Source organism: Haemaphysalis longicornis, unplaced genomic scaffold (assembly GCF_048455015.1).
Source record: "Haemaphysalis longicornis isolate Haplotype H1 unplaced genomic scaffold, Haemaphysalis longicornis Haplotype H1 scaffold_12, whole genome shotgun sequence".
NCBI lineage: Eukaryota > Metazoa > Arthropoda > Arachnida > Ixodida > Ixodidae > Haemaphysalis > Haemaphysalis longicornis.
The window spans coordinates 19032279-19051431 of NW_027526225.1; positions in this window are offsets into that span (position 1 = coordinate 19032279).

Here is a 19153-nt window from a genome sequence, read left to right on the forward strand (position 1 = left end):
GAAAGCATGCTAATGGTCATGGCCCACAGTCTCAGGCATGACCAGTCGAAAGAAGCCACAGAAAGTTTGTTGAAAATCATAAGTATGCACTTGCCAGAGGGCACACCCTTCCCGCAAACGAAGTACTTGTTCTTCAAGAACTTTTCTGCTGCAGAGTGTTCTAGGACAAGGCACTTCTATTGCTCAGCTTGCTCTGCCTACATTGGGGAGGTTGAGAAAGCAGCAGTGTCTGTAAGTTGTAAACAGTGTAGCACTGAACACACTGTTTCTTCATTACTAAAGAAGTTTGCTTTCTTTTTTAGTGTTGACCTAGAGTCTCAACTCATTCAGCTGCTGCAAGACATTGGTGAAATCCAGCCTAAAAAGCCGAGGTCATATGATGTTGGTGACATAACAGAAAGCTTAGCTTACCACTCCCTCCCTTTGCAGCCCGATGACCTGACATTGACGTTTAACACCGATGGGGTTCCATTGTTTGAAAGTTCAGGTTATGGAATCTGGCCACTGCTTGCTCAAGTGAACGAGTTGCCCTACAAAGACAGGGTCCAGAGACTCGTTTTGGCTGGGCTGTGGTTCGGACCGAAGAAACCGGTTATGAACACATTCTTTTCGCCCTTTGTGCAGACTATGAATATTCTCTCAGGCAAAGGTGTGCACTGGACAGACAACAGTGGTAACCGAAGGACATCTAGAGTTTTTCCGGGTCCATGCACAGCTGACAGTGTAGCCAGAGCTGACATAATGTGCATGTCGCAATTCAACGGGCAGTGCGGTTGTGCCTGGTGCGAGCATCCAGGTGTTGTCGTCAAAAAAGGTAATGGCCACTGTAGGGTCTACGTCCCACGTAAAAGGCAGCCCAAAATGAGGACGGATGCTTCGTTTGTGTCGCATGCCCACAAAGCCAGAACTGCGCCAAAGAAAGTAAGCTGTGGGGTCAAGGGTGTCAGCATTCTTGCCATGCTCACTTTCTTCAGCCTAAGTTCTGGCTTTGTGGTCGACTATATGCATGCAGTGTGTTCAGGCTTTGTGAAAACCACCACACTTCTTTGGCTGAAGTCTAGGAAATGCAGAAAGTTCAGGTTAAGAAAGCGGATGGGTGAAGTGAACCAAATGCTGATGGCGATGCGACCAACTTGGGAATTGTCCAGGCTGCCAAGGTCTCTGAATGAAGTCAAACATTGGAAATCATCTGAATGGAGGAGCTGGCTTTTTTTTATTCACCGATAATTGTGAAAAAGTACCTCCCATCAAATTACGCCAAGAATTGGTTAATGTTTGTTGACATTATGCATTATTTGGTAGGCCCATCAATATCTCTAGACAAATTACCTGGGATAAAAAAAAAGATGCTCAACTTCTTGCTTGCATACAAAGAACTGTAAGGGAAACAACATATGACGTACAATGCTCACCTCCTCCTCCACCTTGTAGATAGTGTCCGTGAATGGGGACCATTGTGGGCATATTCCTTGTACCCATTCGAGTCTATGAATGGACAGCTTGGAAAGTTTGTGAGTGGGAACCGCCATGCTCAAGTACAAATATTGGACCGGTTCACGACTCTACAAGCTCTTCCTACACTTTGGCGGCAAGTAGCTCACAACAATGGCAATGCCTGCATTGCTTTTTCTTTCAAAGACCATATCAGAGGGTACAACTAAAGAAGCATTGTGTTCAAGTTGGTAGTGTGTTTTTGTTTGGTAAGGGTGTAAAGATGGGAACCGCAACACACTACAGGAAAATGAAGGTCGGCAGTTTTCATTTTTGTGTTGCAGGCCTCGACAAGTCTAGGCGATGCAACTCGTATATTTCTTCCAATGGTATTCTTGGCCGAATTCAGGACATATCGGTTTCATGTGACGACAACCACGTAGGTTGCCACTGCTGCTCTAGGGCTGTCACTGTGACAGTAGATGTGCTTCGCGAGAAGTCAAGAGTTCTTGGAGTTGTCTGTAAAGACAGTGGGATTAAGTTTGTGGAAGTTGAACCTTTTGGTAGCACTTGTGCCGTCTCTGCAGAGTCGGTTGGCAAGTGCGTGGTGGTGCAAGATGGTACCAAGACTTTTCTTTTTTCCCTTTCTGAGCACCTTGCCCTTGAGGCCACGTGAACATTCCTTAAAGGAGACATGAAGACGAAATACAAGTTTGTGTTATTCAAAAGATTTCGTGTTTTATAGTGCCCTCAGTGCTTGTCCGGAAGCAAGCGGTACTTTATTCACTGCGAAATTGATCAATTTAAGCTAAAATTTTGATCTTCCCGGTAAATCATGCGTTTTTGCGGTCTGTAATGACATCACAGGAACTGACCGCTCTGCAGCCGATTGGGAAGCCTTGTTTATTGTTACTGAACCTAGATGGTGTCACCATACCGTGGCCAGCCATTTTCTAACTTTGGTTTGTTTTTGACCGTATTTAAACGTGGCTTGTTTTTATTCAGGAAGAAAATAATCGTTTTGTGAAACACTGCTCGCTCAACAAATATGGTCACGTAAGACACCATTGCTTGTGTCAATCAGCCAGTGTCGTCTGAGACAACCCCAAAGCCCCGCAAATCTGTGCAGCTAAACCAAGCATACTGCGCGCAGTACTAACAGCAGTATGCATCGGTACTTCTGTATATACGTGTGCTTTCGTAACTTCCACTGTTTGTCCCACCATTCTTATGGCTTTAAAAAGAATGTGCCCTAAATTTAAGTGTAAATAGCTCGTTTGGCATGCTTATAAGCTCTGCCTAATTTGCGTTTGCTTTTGCTGCCCTCCGCCAATCGCAGAGCTATTTGGTATGACATCATAGGTTCTGTTGTGGGAAATGGGCTAGTGGGTCGCATGGCCATTCCCTTTTTTCCTAATTATCTAGCTTATTTGAGCGAAGTTTACGCTAAAAGTGGAGTCAGTATGATTCTAACAAGGCAATCTTTTGAATGAACCAAACTTGCGTTGTTTTCTCTTCATGGCTCCTTTAAGAAGTGGCCTATTTGGGTAGGTTGTGCACTAAAATGACTCAGTTCACTTGAAACATTCTTTTTTATTTTTGAGGTTTCATGCGTTGAAGCTACACTGTTATGTGGCATGCCAAATTGGAGGGCTCTGCATTAATTCTGACCATGTGAACATCATGTATATGTTACAAAATCACTCGGGCATATTTGTTTATTGCCTCCATCAGAAAAAGGGCCGCTAGGGCAAGAATCGAACCCATGTGCTCATGCTCAGAGCTCGGACAAATGTTTTGGATAAGTGAACTATTCTAAAACTCTATGCTGGCACAGCATTGTGCCCATCGCGAACATGTTCCACTTGAACTATCTTTGTACAGGTACAATACTGACAGTAAAATAAGGCATTCAATTTATGTCAGGGGGCATTCAAAATTTGTGTAAATATCCTGAAGAAACTAGTTGTAAACTAATGTGCTGTCCAGTATTGATATTGCTTGATTCACTACAGTGGCTAAGGCATTGTGCTGCTGAGCCCAAGCACAAGGGTTCAATCCCAGCTCGGTAACTGCTTTTCAGATGGAAGCGAAAAACGGTAATGCCAGTGTGTCAAAATCTCGACACACGTTAAAGATGCTCAGGTTGTTGAAATTATTCCGCAACCCTCCACTACGGCGCGCTTTATAGCCGGGGTGTTAAACCTGTAAAATCTGAATTTTGATTTTGCATATATAAACCTTTTTTAAAGTGAAGCTTTAGTGTTCTCACTGATCACGTATGTAACGCAAAAATGCCCTGCAGGAAAGCCAACTTTTCTGACGAATGATTGTGGGTGAAGTGAAAGAAAGAAAATGCTTGTGTGGCTGGAATCGAATCTGGGTCCCTTGCGTTATGAAACCGGTTGCCCCATTTTGACATGATCAAAACAGTCTCAACTCAGATGACAACCAAAGAATCTGTCATGAGAAAGCTTCACGTTCAGTTATGTCATTGTAAGACAGAGGGGTGCATGATTTTTTGTATTTCAAGTTTTTTTTTCGTATTGTGTACTTCTTTGTGCTCTTGTACACGCTGTGATCTGTAGTATTGTTTGTTGTGATGCTTTCTTTTAGTAACAAATGCTGCGAGCTATGAGTAAGTTGCGTTGTGCATTTTTATTTTATGGTTTGTACACGTGATATCTGCTAGTTGCCTCCGTTGTGATGCTTTTTTTTTTTTCAAGTGATGGACACTATTTGCTATTAGTTTTATTGTAACGGTGCATTCTATCGTAGTGCATTTTTTGTGCTACTTTGCCCAACAGGGGGATTGCATTTTCTGTCTTGTAGGATGTAAGTTTTGCAATGCTTTGGTTATTTGTCATTTGCTTATCAGAAGTGTCAACTGTGTGTTTTCCTAGATAAACCCAATGGCCACAATCTGTTCTCAGCTTTGTCAACCTCCTTATTGTGGAAATTTTGAAAAATTGAGGAGTTGCTAAAATGATTTGCTGTATATATGGACCGAAGAACATTATGTAATGAGGATTTCGGATACATGAAGCATTCAATAAATTGTGATTGTTCCATTTTCTTGCTATGAAACACGAATTTAAAATCTAGTACTGTCACATGTAGTCTTATGCGTGCTACACTTGGTCTATTTCGTACCTCAAAAAAATTCACTTAACTTGCGGGCAGATCAGTGCTCGTTTGATTTTGCAATTTAAAAAATTTTTGAATCATGGGCTCAGTAATTTCAGTTGCTGCTCATTTTAGAACCACAGTATGGAGTGGATAAAATCAAATTTTGGGCATTTGATGCAACAAAAGGTACACAAGGGCATGAGGCTGGCTATAGTGGAGAGTTCCAGAAAAATGTTTGACCACCAGGGAACCTTTAATGTGCAATGAAATCTTTACTTTGAGGTGCTTTTGCCTCCATCTAAAAGCAGCTGGGATTGAGCTTGCATCCTGAAGATCAGCTCATGTCTGCAAGGCAATTAGATGCATGTGTTTTCATACTAAACTTTTTTGACTTTCTAATGACAACAGTGTATAAGCTAGCAATTCTGACTGACCTTATGGAAATGAAATGTAGTGTATCAAAATCTGCATCTTGAAAGCAATGAAACGTATGTTGTATTTTCGCAATAAGAATTTTGTTGACCTTCTAATGACCACACTCAATAAGTAGCAGTTTGATTTCACCCCATAGAAACACAACACAAAGTCTTTTAGAACTCAATACATTGAAGGCAGTAGATTGTTTGTTGCACTTTTGCAAATAAAAGTTTGTTGACTTTCTAATGAGTACACTCCATAGGTTGGGAATAAGTAGCAGTTTGATTTCACCCCATAGGAACGCAACACAAAGTCTTTTAGAACTCAATACATTGAAGGCAGTAGATTGTTTGTTGCACTTTTGCAAATATAAGTTTGTTGACTTTCTAATGAGTACACTCCATAGGTTGGGAATAAGTAGCAGTTTGATTTCACCCCATAGGAACGCAACACAAAGTCTTTTAGAACTCAATACATTGAAGGCAGTAGATTGTTTGTTGCACTTTTGCAAATAAAAGTTTGTTGACTTTCTAATGAGTACACTCCATAGGTTGGGAATTTCTGTTAGCTCTATAGAAACACAATAAGAACTGTATTAAAACTCAATGTCTTGCAGGCAATAGGATGTTTATTGTGTTATCGCAATAAACAGTTTGTTGACTTTCTAATGAGCACAGTCTATAAACGATGAGTTTTAATTCACTTTCTATTGACTCTATAGAAACTCAATAGGGGGTCTATTAAAACTCAAAGTCTATTTTCATGAGGGTACCGTACTCTTCCGCCGCCTCTCTCGGGGAAATGCCGTCGTGCAACGATAGTGCTCTGAATGGGTATAGCTGCTGAACACTGTTGCGCATTCCCTTAACAACGCGCCAAATGCGCGACTGAGGTTTGCGGATGTCTAGTTTTGAGCAGAAATCCCGCCACCGCTGCTTCCTCAACGTTTCCAAGTTACACCTCATCTGCCTCTGTGCTGTTCGCGCCTCGTACGGGGCGCGCCGAGCAGCAGACGCGTCTGTAGCAAACGACAAGACTCGCACTGGCGAAAACGAGCAAAGACTCGGTTGCACATTTCGTGCCAAATTGCAGTACCTGTACGAACGAATATAGCTTCACGAAAGGGCCCATATTTGAGCGGACTCTTATCCCAGCGCCAGAATTGCGGCAGGCACACAACAAAAAGAGTTGCACATGACACCTACGTTTGTGTGTTAAGATGTGCGACCCGTTAGCGTTATTTGGACTGCGAGAAAGTGTTGTGGAATGGAATTGGTGCATTTACGATCTCTGCTTTACGAGCACTGAAGGTGAGTGAAGAAAGAAATACTAGCTGCAAGGGTGTTTAATCGCCGTGGCCCAGGACAGACTGAGGCCCTGTTTGCTTGTGTGATTTATGATGTAAGTGGGAAAGTTTGCGTCTGCGGGGTGCTGGTCAGCTCGAGCGAGAAGGTTGCAGTCCGGTGTTTCAAAGTGATTATTCCCCAATGTCTCTGCCGGAATGAACGATCTTGCATTTTTGTGGAGAGAGAGAGAGAGAGAGAAAGGGAGAGAGAGAGTAAAGATCTTTGTTGGGAAAGAAATGCGAGGTGTAAAGGAAAATAGGGTAAACAGGTGTAAAAGAGCTGATAGGTGCAACTCTGAAGTCTACGGCCATGCATGCAACAGCTCTTTCCCTCGCCCCCACAATAAGCTCGAACTGACCTTAAAGGAGCCATGAAGGAAAACACAAGTTTGGTTCATTCGAAAGATTGCCTCGTTAGAACCATAACGACACCACTTATAACGCAAACTTCGCTCAAATAAGCTACATAATTATGAAAAAAAGAAATGACCATGCGACCCACCAGCTCATTTTCCGCAACAGAACCTGTGATGTCACTTGAGAATGCTCTGCGATTGGCGGAGGCCAGCAAAAGCAAACGCATGTTAGGCAGGGCTTACAGTTTGCATAGCGAGCTAAATGCCCGTGAAACATACTGCACATTCTTTTTATGACAAAGAACGGTGGAGTAAACGGTTGAAGTTCCGAACGAACAGGCAAGCGTGTGCGCCAATGCGTACGAAACTAGCGCCGGCCGAGCGCGACATCTCGCCGTCGCGCAGACGAATTTTCGGGTTCGAGGCTCTTCGGGGCCAACAAACCGCTCCAGCACGCGCAGCCGCGACCTTGCTTCGTATCGTAATCCCTTCACAGGGGGTTGGCCGTCATATCGCCAACCAGCAAAGGTAAAAATAGAAACTAGGGGAGTAAGGAACAGCAAGAAGCGACGAGATAGGGCCAGTCGTCGCGTAAGTTTCGAATGGTGTTGCCTTGCTGCTTTCGTTGCGAGCTCGTTTCCAGTTTATAACCACTGAAAACTTCAGTTTGTTCGAGTACTTTACAATGAAATTTCGTTGCTGCGTTTTGAAATGCCCATGTAGTACGGGCAAATCGTCGAGGGAGTGCGACATCCCCGCCGGTGAGGAGATCTCCTTTCATGTGCTGCCCAACGACGAACCTCGGCGAAGCAAGTTGCTACGTTTTGTGAACTTTGCAAACGGAGGAGAAAGAGAGCTAAAGGAAGTACGAGTGTGCTCGCTTCATTTCCGAGGAAGTGATTACGGCAGGGACCCTTACGTTAGCTCACTCCTGGGACATGCTGGCGCTCGTCGCCGACTTCGTCAAATCGCTCTGACCTTGGGGAAAAAAATGCCGCAAACACCGCGCATTGACGCTCGTATCTTTCTGGTCGAAGCAGAGAGCTCGCGCGAACGGCTTTCCATACACGACACCGGCCAACTGGCATAAGTGATACTGCTACTGAAATTGAACTATTATTAACCGTAATCAAAATACGGCACATACGTACCAGTCTATATTCGTCCGTCGCGACGGGGCTGACGAGGCAGCGGGGCCGACGGCTGGGCGTTCGTCTGTTGTGGCTATCGCGGAATGGTCGCCCGTCCACCGCGTATCCCACAACTCTTGCCGCTCGTGCACTTAGAAGCATTGAGCGTTTTAGTGGTGTGAGGTTGTTAAATGCAAGCCCGAGCTCCTCGGCGAGAGTTTTGTTCTCCGGATCAGGCGATTCCATGACTAGGGCTGCGGGTGCACTAGGTTTTACTAGTATTTTTAAAATGGCCGCCGTCTCGATCGACTCCTGCGTGTGGGTGCTATATGGAGTCGACATACTAAGTACCTGTTTCATGGACCGGCTCGTATGACGCCATTGTTCACGTCACGGAATGTGCAATTTTAGCTGGAGATTTAAAACTTTGGCTTAAATTGCCTTATTTCTCAGTGAATAAAGCATCATTTGCTTCTTGGAAAGCGCTTGGGGTACTATGAAACCCCTAATCTTTCGAATAAAACAAACTTTTGTTTTCTCTTCATGGCTCCTTTAAGGTGACGAGCTGGTACAAGCTGCCCGCATCTTTTGGATGCAAATGGAATATGTAGTGTTTGAGTTGTTCGCCCCTGTACATGCCTAGGTTGCGTGAAAGAGTGTGGACGTCTGTCACGATTTAGCCCCGCGTTCTTGAACCTGGGAGGGTAGGGGCACGGCCGCTGGATGAGAGCGCACGCAAGGTGCGGCCTGCCGCGTCGCCCGGATTTCAACGGGCGAGAGCGTGAGTGGCGGTGTTTACGTTTGCCGCCGCTTGACACCTCGCGGCGCTAGCGTTCGGGGACTGGTTCCAGGACGGAGCGGGGCGGTCCCCGTAGGCGAGCGCTTGCGGCGACGGAGACACAGCCAGCGCACGGGTTTTAAAGATGTGGTTGTCCTTCCTGGGCTACTCAACCGCCAAAACTGTCTGTCCGTATGTATGTATCATGTATGTCTGCCAGTCTGTCGCTCGATCCAGCCGCCCGGCCGTGACTGAAGTAGTGAGAAGCTAAAATAATTCTTGAATGAGATATAGGCAATATATTTGCAATCTAACAAATCTAAAAAGATGCTCCATATTCGACAACATTGTTAAAAAAAGATAATATTCAACAAAAAGACAATAACCACCGGTTAGCTTTGTCTAAAAGCGTCTCGCACACAGCACGTAAACCACGTTGCCCACTTTAAAGCCGCAAGTTGATTAGTTACACTTCAAGCGGCAGATATTTGGTGGGACTTTATTCGCCCGAAATTTCAAAAATGTCACCTTTTCTCGGGAAACGCGGTGTCGACACACGGGAGAGCGATGACTATTTGCCGGCGATGGATTAAAGCTTGCCTAAAGACACTTCTTTGCAAAAACATGTTGGCCAGGCGTAATGCGCACTTCATAAAACGAGGACACGTGATAGGATGGTCGAAAAAGGATTTGAAAAGACTAGACATTTTGCTATGCGTGTCTTTTGATACTCTTATACTGGCTCGATCATGTCTTGCCGCGCATAGAGATTTGGGTTGTTTTATTTTCGCAGGCACGACAATGCCTTTAAACGCGCTTCTGAAAACTTGATTACAGAGGTTGTATAGAAAGAAAAATAAATGCACCGTGCAGTGTTCAAGAAACAGCGCGTACGGTCCAATCTCCTAGCTGTTAAGCATTTTTCAAACTTTACGATGAGAACAAGCGCTAAGTGCATTTCCTCCGTTATTTCATCGCCGATTTAAACCCATATGCATTTATCCCAGAAGCTAACGGCCGGGCTCCTGGAACAGAACCAGTATGCGCTCAAATTAGCACGCTCTAAAGACGTTGCGGTAGTTTTGCTCTGTGAACATACTGCGCTTCAATTCGAATTAATTTTCGTAGCGTAGGAAAATTTTCCCATACGTTGTTATTACGTCAGCTTTCTTTTTTGGGTACCCAAGCATAATCTCTACGTAATGCAACAAGTGCAATGCCTTGTATCTGCACAAATAATGCGTAATTCACGCACTTAGAACAATTATTAATTATGATATTCATGATGTACATTGTTTGTTTAAAATAGCAAAGAAAAGAAGAAAATGTGAAGTGGAAAAGCGGTTTTTGAATGCTTACGCATTATTAGGCAATTTTTAGAATTTCTGTACAATTTCACTTTTTTCTTTTGTGTCGGGCAAAAATTTAGCTTGCCAAGCTCGCCAAATATTTTTTTTATTTTTTGTCGACCCGGACATCCCATCTGCTCTCCTTAATTTTTTTCCTGGCTACAGGGAAGAAGTAAAAATATCAGGTAGAAACTGGAATCGCTTTCCATTCAACTATATATATATATATATATATATATAGGAAGTAGTAGAACTTTTAAGATGGTAGAGAACACAAGAGAAGAAAAACTTCGAACAAGGTAAAAGCACGATTGTGGCCTACGTTTCAGCAAAGAGAAGTTCTCTGTGCTAAAACGTAGGCCACAATCGTGCTTTTACCTAGTTCGAAGTTTTTCTTCTCTTGTATATATATATATATATATATATATATATATATATATATATATATATATATATATATATATATATATATATATATATATATATATATATATATATATATATATATATATATATATATATATTATCATAAAAACTGCCGACATAACGTGTGATCAAGTATATGTTCCGCGAGATTAATACGAATTGTGGTGTTTTATTTAGTGCACGAGGAAAAACCTACATAAAAGTTGGTTATGTCAAACATTGAAAAGTGTTGGCACTCATAAATAACAAGCGCCGTCACAAAAACATTGTTTCTGCTGGTCCGGAATTTAAATATATTCTCTGCAGTCGCAGCTTGCAGACAAAACATAAATATCTGCCGGGCGTAAGGTCACAAAGAGCATGCCGGGCGATGTGAGACACAACGACACAGCAATGCGAGACAGAAGGCACACTATCAATGCGTAATGCTGCTGCTGCGAACGGAATTTAACTTCCATCTTGACCAACTTAAGCTCGGCCGCCGCTAATCGTGTTTGTCTTTTAACAGGCGTAACATTAGTGCTGGTAAATGCCTTATGTGGAGCGTGGAGCGCTGATGATAAGCCCATACTTCGAAATAAGCGGCCCAAAAGCCGGCGTCCCGCGGGCCGCGCTCACCGCAACCAGTCCCGGAACGGTGGCGCCGCGGTGGCAGTATTTGGCTCTAGGCGCACTCACGCGTGGCCTCCGCGTTCGGCTACCGGCGGGTCGCCGGCAGCAAATCGCGGAGGCCAGGACTCACGCCGCTTCGGGGGCACGAGGCAGGCCGCACGTCAGTGCGCCTTTCATCCAGCGGCCGTAGTAGGGGTACCCTCCAGCCGACAGACGACATGCAGCGTGCTGGTGGTGACGGTGACTGACTGCAAGCAGCCGTGCTCGTCGGTGTTTATTAGTCAGCCGCCCACAATGTTGCCCACCGAGCCTGGGGGGGGCCACTGAACTTAGCGGCCAACGAATATCACGGTTTGGGGGCGCCACACACGTCACAACGTCTACCCGAATTAGCAGTTTTAAGTTGGTATATTGTGTTCCCGCCCAAAATATTCGCCCTCATTTATTTGTAGATACTTGTGTTGGTTTACCCTCCATGGAGTTTTCAATTCTCCCGCATTGAAACCCCTTTGTAGCACGGGCCAAGATCATCTTCCCGGCGTAGCATTAAGAGAAGTTCTTAACTTTTTTCGGTGAGGGGAGCGCGGTAGTTCTTTTCGCAAGGAGGACAGTGTGTGAGATCGCGTTCGTCTTTGTTGATGCCTCGATCTCTTCAAACTCTCGTGCCCGGGTGTCCTGCTGACCTTGTTCAATTTAGTCATTGTGGATGGTAGTATCTTAGCGAAGCGTTTAGGCATTCGCCATTCAGCCAACAGTCTAATGCCCCTTGAGTCTGGAATGATGTTATTCTTCTATTGGATACTATCGCTATTAGGATTGCCAAAAGGATGGCTCCAACTTCCGCTTCTTTGTTCTTGTATGTAGGAGGGTCAAGCATTCACGAAGATTTTAGAGTAGTCAACAATGACAAGTGCTGTCTCCTGCTTCTGTAAATCCCTGAGTCGGTGACTTCTTGATCCCGCAACGTCGCCTCTACTTGTGTAGGTTTGAATCCATGTTTCTGGCAGATCGTTTTTATGCGGAGTCGCTGGATCGGGCACATGACCGTGATGGCGCGCAGTCGATAATTGTTATGGGTGTGCGTCCTGTTTTTCTTACGACGGCGCGTCCTGATTTTGTTTTCCGAGCCACGCCCTTGGTGCCAGAAAATACAGCGGTCTCTTCGCTTTCTTCGGATGTGTTTTCAAGACACAATTTTAACGGGAAGACCTATTCATCATCAACCCTATCAACAGCCAATTGAAGTCCACGGCGCGACAAAGCCCCTCCCTTTGACCTTCACCCGCTCCAAAGGGCGTCAGCAGGGAAGGGGGGGGGGGGGGCAAAGGGGCACTTGACCGCCCCCCCCCCCCTCCAAGCCACACTAGCACCCATCCCCTCCGAACGTTCCATAGGCTTCTCAGAGCCGCTGCCCCGTTCGTGCTTGCTTTTATTTTTATTTCTTCGCTGAAAGTGGTGACCAGAAACTTTCCAGAATGTTCATAGGGACCCCAACGTAAAAACGTGGGGTGGGAGGGGAGGCGCCGCTTTTGTTGGGGTTCCTTCAGCGGGAACGCAATTGGGCACCGTAAACAAAGATCTAAGCCACACACCCCTCGACGCGTTTACCTTGCGAATTTTGCCAGTGAAATGTTTTATGAAAAAACGGTTTTTTAATCCAACAAATTCCGTAGATACCTCGTCCATCCCAGGATTACCTATGCCTCTGGTATTTGTTAATGACCGCCCTCGTCTAACGGCTGATTCTGAGCCCCTCAGGGGCCGCGTCAAATGTATTCGAAAGGCAAAAGGCTGCCTTCTGCGAGGCTGCTCCTGCGAAACATCTTGGTAGAAAGCTGCTGCTTAGAGTCGGAACGTACATTTTCTCTTTGCGCAGAGTTTTGCTAAATCTGCAACGCAATGAGTGCCAGGAACGATGTTCCGGTGAATATGATAACCCCTTCCGACACCGCGAGCCCTCGTCGTGTTTAACACAAAGGGCTACGCCGACCGCGCTGCACAAGCACAATAAATCCATGCGTCCATTGCAGGGTGACGAGATGTACGCTCTTCGTTTTGCAACTCATGCGAGAGGCTTTGGGTGTATGCCCCGCTTGCCATGTCTCGATGCCACTTTTCCTCCGTACGTGGACTGGCCAGTTCGCTGCTTCGCCTGATGTCGTACTTGTGACACCCGCTCGAAAAGCGAAGAATTCTCGCCCCCCATTTTTTGTTTGCTCTTCTGATCGGTGGCAGCGGCAGTTATAATGGGCTGTGGTACCTGTGGAGCATCTGTCGCTGCGACGGGCGCACTTCCAGGCAGCCTCAAATCAGCAGCACCAGCATTCAGATCTTCAGCTGGCGTGGAGTCGAAAACTCAACCCTTCTGACTCAAGCCAGTCGTGGCACATAACGTGTATTTCGTACGGTGAACAGAACACAAGGACAAAAGTCCGGCCTGGGCACCTCGCAGCCTCCGCGCGCCACACACCAAGAACGCATCAGTAAAAAAGAAAGACCATCTTAGATTACTGTCCTGTGCGCTATATTAAAAGAATAGACATTTTAAATGGAGATATGTTCAGTTTAGAGGTGCAGCAGCCCATGCCATCTTCTGATAGAAACAGTAAGCGAGCACAAGATATAATCGGAAGAAAGCTTTACACACCTACATCGAAAGAACTAGGGGACATCAGGACAGCTTGGCACTGAATTCATTGTGCTGCGAATCATTGCGCGCCAAGAACAGGTCGACCAAACCAAACACTCCGTAACTGCGGACGAATATTCGTAGTGTCGTCATCATTACTTGGACTCCTCTATCGGCAGGAGATGAAAAATGTGGAGACACGGAGCATTTGTTTTCCTTTTATTGCATCACCTAAAGGCATCGAGGGCACACGCAAGATTTAAAAATAACGCTCTGAGAGTCAGTAAAGAAACGCTGCAATTTCACAATTTCGACTGTGCAGCTAAATTTTGGCGTCGATCGGTGGCGATAGGTGGCGCCACCGATCGCTCAAGTGTCACTAGCAAGTTGCTATCGCCGGTGCTTCCCTGTAGTCAGTGAGTCGTTATAGCTGTTCATTCCTTCTAGCCAACCTGTTAGGAGGAGGAAGGTGGGGAGATTGAAATCCCGCGAAACGCCACCTGCCACGCTCGACAGGTGGAGGTTGACGCCGAAGCCCGGCAGTTTTCGACTTCCAGCGCTGCCAATCATCCCGCATTAAAAATAAAACACCATTGAAACCATACTACACGACAAGCGTAGCAGACCAGCCAATTTCTTTTTCAATGCAAATAATAACATAACGTTATTGTAATAATGAGCTAGTATAGTTTACAAAATATAAACCTGCGGCCATAAGGAGTAATGCATTCACACTCACTTACCTAAGAAGTCTTAAGGCAGATGCGAGCGCCTCATTTATATGGTTATGCCATGTTAAGTGTGATTAAAAATGGAGTGCATTTCCAATTAAACTTAACATTGCATAACCGTATAAGTCAGTCGCTCGCATCTACCAATCGTATACTAGGCGTAATAAAACATAACGTAAAGCAGACACCATCACACATTATCAAACTACCATACCGCACTCTTATCCGCCATAAAATTCAATATGCATCTGCCATCTGGGATCCAATTCCAGAATACATTACCCGCGATATTGAATCCCTGTAAAACCGTGCTCTTCGTTTTATTTTTTCTCATTATTCCCCATACGCAAGCGTCACTGCCCTAAAAATCGGGCTGAGTTCGTGTCATTATCGAAGATGCTCGCCTAACACTTTTTCATAAATTGTATCACCATGGGCGCCTTTGTGACGGCTTCTTTCATTCACCCGCTGTTACATTTCAGCGGTGTGATCGATCTTGAAAAGTTAACCCTATAACTTGCCATTCATTTGCGTTCGCACATTCCTTGATTCCACGCACAATAATGGAGTGGAAGAACGTATCACGGTACATTGGCACTTAAGCTAACATAACTTGATTGATCGTAGGGTTTAACACGCCGACGCAGCGCAGGCGCGCCGTAATGGAGGGCTCCGGATTAATTTTGACCACCTCGGGATCTTTCCCTTGCGCCGAAATCTCGCAAACACAAGCATTTTTGCTTTTCACCTCCATCAGAAAGGCGGCCGCCGAAGCCGCGAATCAAACACGCGACCTCGTGCTAGCTAACATAACTAAATTTCAAGACTTGTTAAGGAATGAAGCGACCTAATTGTATATTTGCTTGCTTACATATGCTTTTCTTTTTCTTCCTTTGTGGTCATGTGATTTGTAGTGGTGTGTTTCGTAGAAATCTGTTTGACAAGTTCGTATTGCTTGTGTTTTTATACATCGATAATTTGTGATTTTGTTAGCACCCATTCATGTTTTGTTTGTTTCATGCAGACGAATCCCCCCCCCCCATGTAATACCCCCAAAGAGGGCATTTATGGTTACCTGAATAAATAAAGCGTCCATGCGAACTTTTTATTTTACATCAGGTGCTATGGGAATCGTTTGCCTCCCATAGAAACATGATACTTTAAATTGCACAATGAGGTTGGCAAATTCAACATTCACAAAAAAATTTACATTATAAGTTTGTTTTCATACCTAACTGACGGGGAAACGAACAGTACAAAACGCAACTATAAAAAGTAAAAGAAAAGCTTAATGTATAACGAAAGCCCCGAATTCGCTTGACTCATTTCCAAGCGATTCGAACCGGTTCGAACCGGAACTTAATGACACTGAATCCAAGAGATTTGACCCGAATCCGAACCGAACCTTCGAGAACTTGGGGCGCTATTCCAGAAAGCCTGAGTTCCGCCTACGCCCGATTGTCCAGCTGGTTGGATTATGAAAGTGGAGATAGTGGAGCATTCGATACACCTCGAGCGAAACTGCCGGAATCGCACGCAGCACGGCTGGCATATTCAGCGCGCTGTATTGACGCCTCTTACGTTGATTAAGTACGGCATGTGCTATCTTCCGCATGCAGCACCATCTGAAATCGATCTGCAATACTCATTCTTTAGCATAAACTAGAAAACCGCACTGCTACTTTGAACTCCCCGTCCGGTCTGTTGGCAACGCCCAGCGCGGAGCTGTCTGTTTTTCTCGGTGTTTTTTTCTTCCACATAATTATGTTTGCTATTTGGCTTGAGCGTAGACCCGCTGCAGCTTTACATTGCAACATTAACAAAAAATCTACATTATGAGTTTATCTTGTATTCCTAATTTTCAGAGAAACGACAAGTACAAAACACAGCACTAAAAAGTAAAACAAAAGCAATTGTGCTTTTTTTCTCCGAATCCCCTGGAAGCATTTTGTACCGATTCGAACCGGAACTGAATGGAACTGAACCAAAAAGATTTGACCCGAACCCGAACCGAACATTCGACATAGAGTTTGCTGCACAGCAGCCCAACCCCCCGCGTGACAATTTCAAGTCGCGTGATGCAGAACCTTCATTAAACGTGGTCATAGGCTACGCCCCAAACTTGAAGCGGCATAAAGGATACCGTTTCACCATTATGAAGAAAAATAACACGTAGAATTTTATCACGGAATAAGTTTTTGAAAGGAAAAATTACAAGAAAGGTTGTACCCGGCAGGGTGCGAAATTAGGCCATCAGTGCCCCAGACCAGAGAATTTTACCTCGAAGAAACCGAGACCGAACTGCGGGACCATTTTAGCTGTTGCGCAAGAGACTAGCGCACGGAATCACATCACACATGTTAAATGGAGGCGCTGCGCAGGAAAAAGTTTGGAAATGTGCACCCGAAGCACTACCGCTGCACTATCTCAATACTTTTATCACCGATGGATCTCAAGTGTTTGTTGTTCCTGATCCTTAATTTGTGTCGCATACCCATAATGGGGTTTTGGGCAAAACTCGTGAGACGCTGGGCGTGCCGCGTGACAGCAGGAAGTGACGCCATGAACGCAGAGGTACACAAGCTGCCCAAAGTAATTTACAAGAACATGCAAACGAAGTTCCACCAATTCGCCTTAAAAAAAACACGAGCGGACTCAAGTGCTCTGCAATTTCTTCGCTTGCCGGAGCTACCGTCAAATATTATGTATAAGCATTACCTGATCGGCTCCTCGTTTTGTACGCCATCTGCGATTTCTTGCCCTATCTATTGTCCAGGACGTCGCCGATTTTCGATCAACCAAGCCTATTTATTTCGCTGTGAAAGGCACCTTTATTTGTGCATCCATTGGACACCAGGACAACATCTACATCATTGGGAACTGAGAGCAGCACATTTGGCCGCACAAGAAAGTTTATGAGGTAGCCCTCGGCCACTCCCCCGCTGGGCACCTCCCACAAGTCGTAAAGTAATAGGCACCACTCTTAACACAGCGCGATCTTCAGCTTATTTAGAACAGCTTGCACTGGTGCCCCGGATACATGGGGTCCCCTTTGGAGCAGTTGAACGCCTCTGCGAATTCGGGCACGTGCTGAAGATAGATATCACATCTGAATTCTGCGGCTACATCGTGAATACCTCCGCACCAAGTGTAGCACTGCGACAAGAACAAAGTTTGCTGTCCGTTGTAGCCCTCAAATCCTGGCAGAGGCAAGTATACTCCAAAATCGCTCTCCTTGTACGCGTCAATCAAAGAGCCGAACATCACGGCTTGATAAATGTACGCCATCCAAGTGGCATTACCGAAAAGGCTTTGACTCATGCATTCCAGAAAGGACTTTCCAAGGGGTGAGTTGGTGGAAGCCAATCCGTGAAGGAGAAAAACGGCGAGGCCATGGCCTACATCTGCTCCGAGTCCACCGTAGTTGACAGCAGCAGGCAAGTCTAAATCAAACAAGGGGTAGGATAAAGCATAGGGAAGTATCTGGGAATCGCGCTCGTTGACAACAAAGAATTGTCCTAGCAGATTATCAATTGCTTCCAACAAATACTCAGAATCCAGCGTCCTTTTGATGAGTACTGAATGTTTCCAGTTGTGAACGAAGGAGCGGGTCATGTCTGGAATTGGACCCGAGTCGACAATTTCAGTACCATTTAAATAGTCAAAGCTTCGAAAGGCCACAGAAAGGGAGGTCCAGTTAGTGATTGAGGTTACGTCTACGTCAGTGGAGTTCCATCTCAAGAGGCGGCGCAAAAAGGCGCGTCGCACCGTGAGCACCAGTTTCCGGGCGACGTCTTCCACGCCTCCCGGGACAGTTTCGCGGCTGTATCTCGCAAACACGGCGTGGCTAGAGAAGTATGCAGCCCTCCCGACGCAAAAGGCCATGTGGTACATGTCCGCAAACTCTTGGTACGGATAGTAAACGTTGAGTACCATATCTCGGTTGGCATACAGGGCCGCTATCTGAACAGTCCACCAGGAGACGAGCACGTGGAATGAGTCTTCTCCGAACGCCTCCCATAATCCGAAAACTTCCTGCACGTACCACAGCTGGGTGGTGAGAGGGAAGGGAGAGCGAGCGGATACATTCAGTTTTTCGAGAGTCTCAAGCCAACGTGACTCCGTGAGGTTGATGTGCGTTACGTTCGTTGTTATGTCCGCAACCGACTGTACTGGGGAGGTTTCTAAATAGATATTTTCGAGTTTGGTTATAGCATACTCGTCGTTATTGGAGGTGTGTTGGTAAGTCACGCTTTCTGGATAGGTAACGTTGCTCCCTTGCGCAAATGCCTTGCGGAGAAACTCGAAGTACGCTTCTTTTGTGGCATTTGTTCGTGGCATGTTGTGCAGGCTAAGCAGAGTCGGAATCCATTTCCCGAATTGCATAAACAGCACGGGTTTTCCACCTGCTGAACCCTCCACTTCAAAATCTAGCAATACATCCCAGCCTAGCTTGAACGAGCAGTACATAGTCGTGTACAGCACGTCCGCGCTGGGGGAGAGCTGTGGCCAAACGATGCCAGCCTCCACCAGCGCAGTCTTGACTGCCGGCAGTTGGTCGGTCTTGCCCTGAAACACGTCATCGCAGCTCTGGTAGACGGCTGCCGCCCGCTGTTCCTCATTCTGGCCACGAGATGGCCACTTGACCTTGTGCAGCGTCCTGTTCAGCCTACCAAGCGCTTGCCGGAAATTGTCTTCCCTGACGCTCCACGGGTTGTTCTGGTTCCACCCGCTGCAGACGAAGCGCGTGAAGCTTTGGCATGGGTTGGCCGATCTATTCACCGTCGCATGAAGTCGCTTCGCATATTCGCGGCAACCAA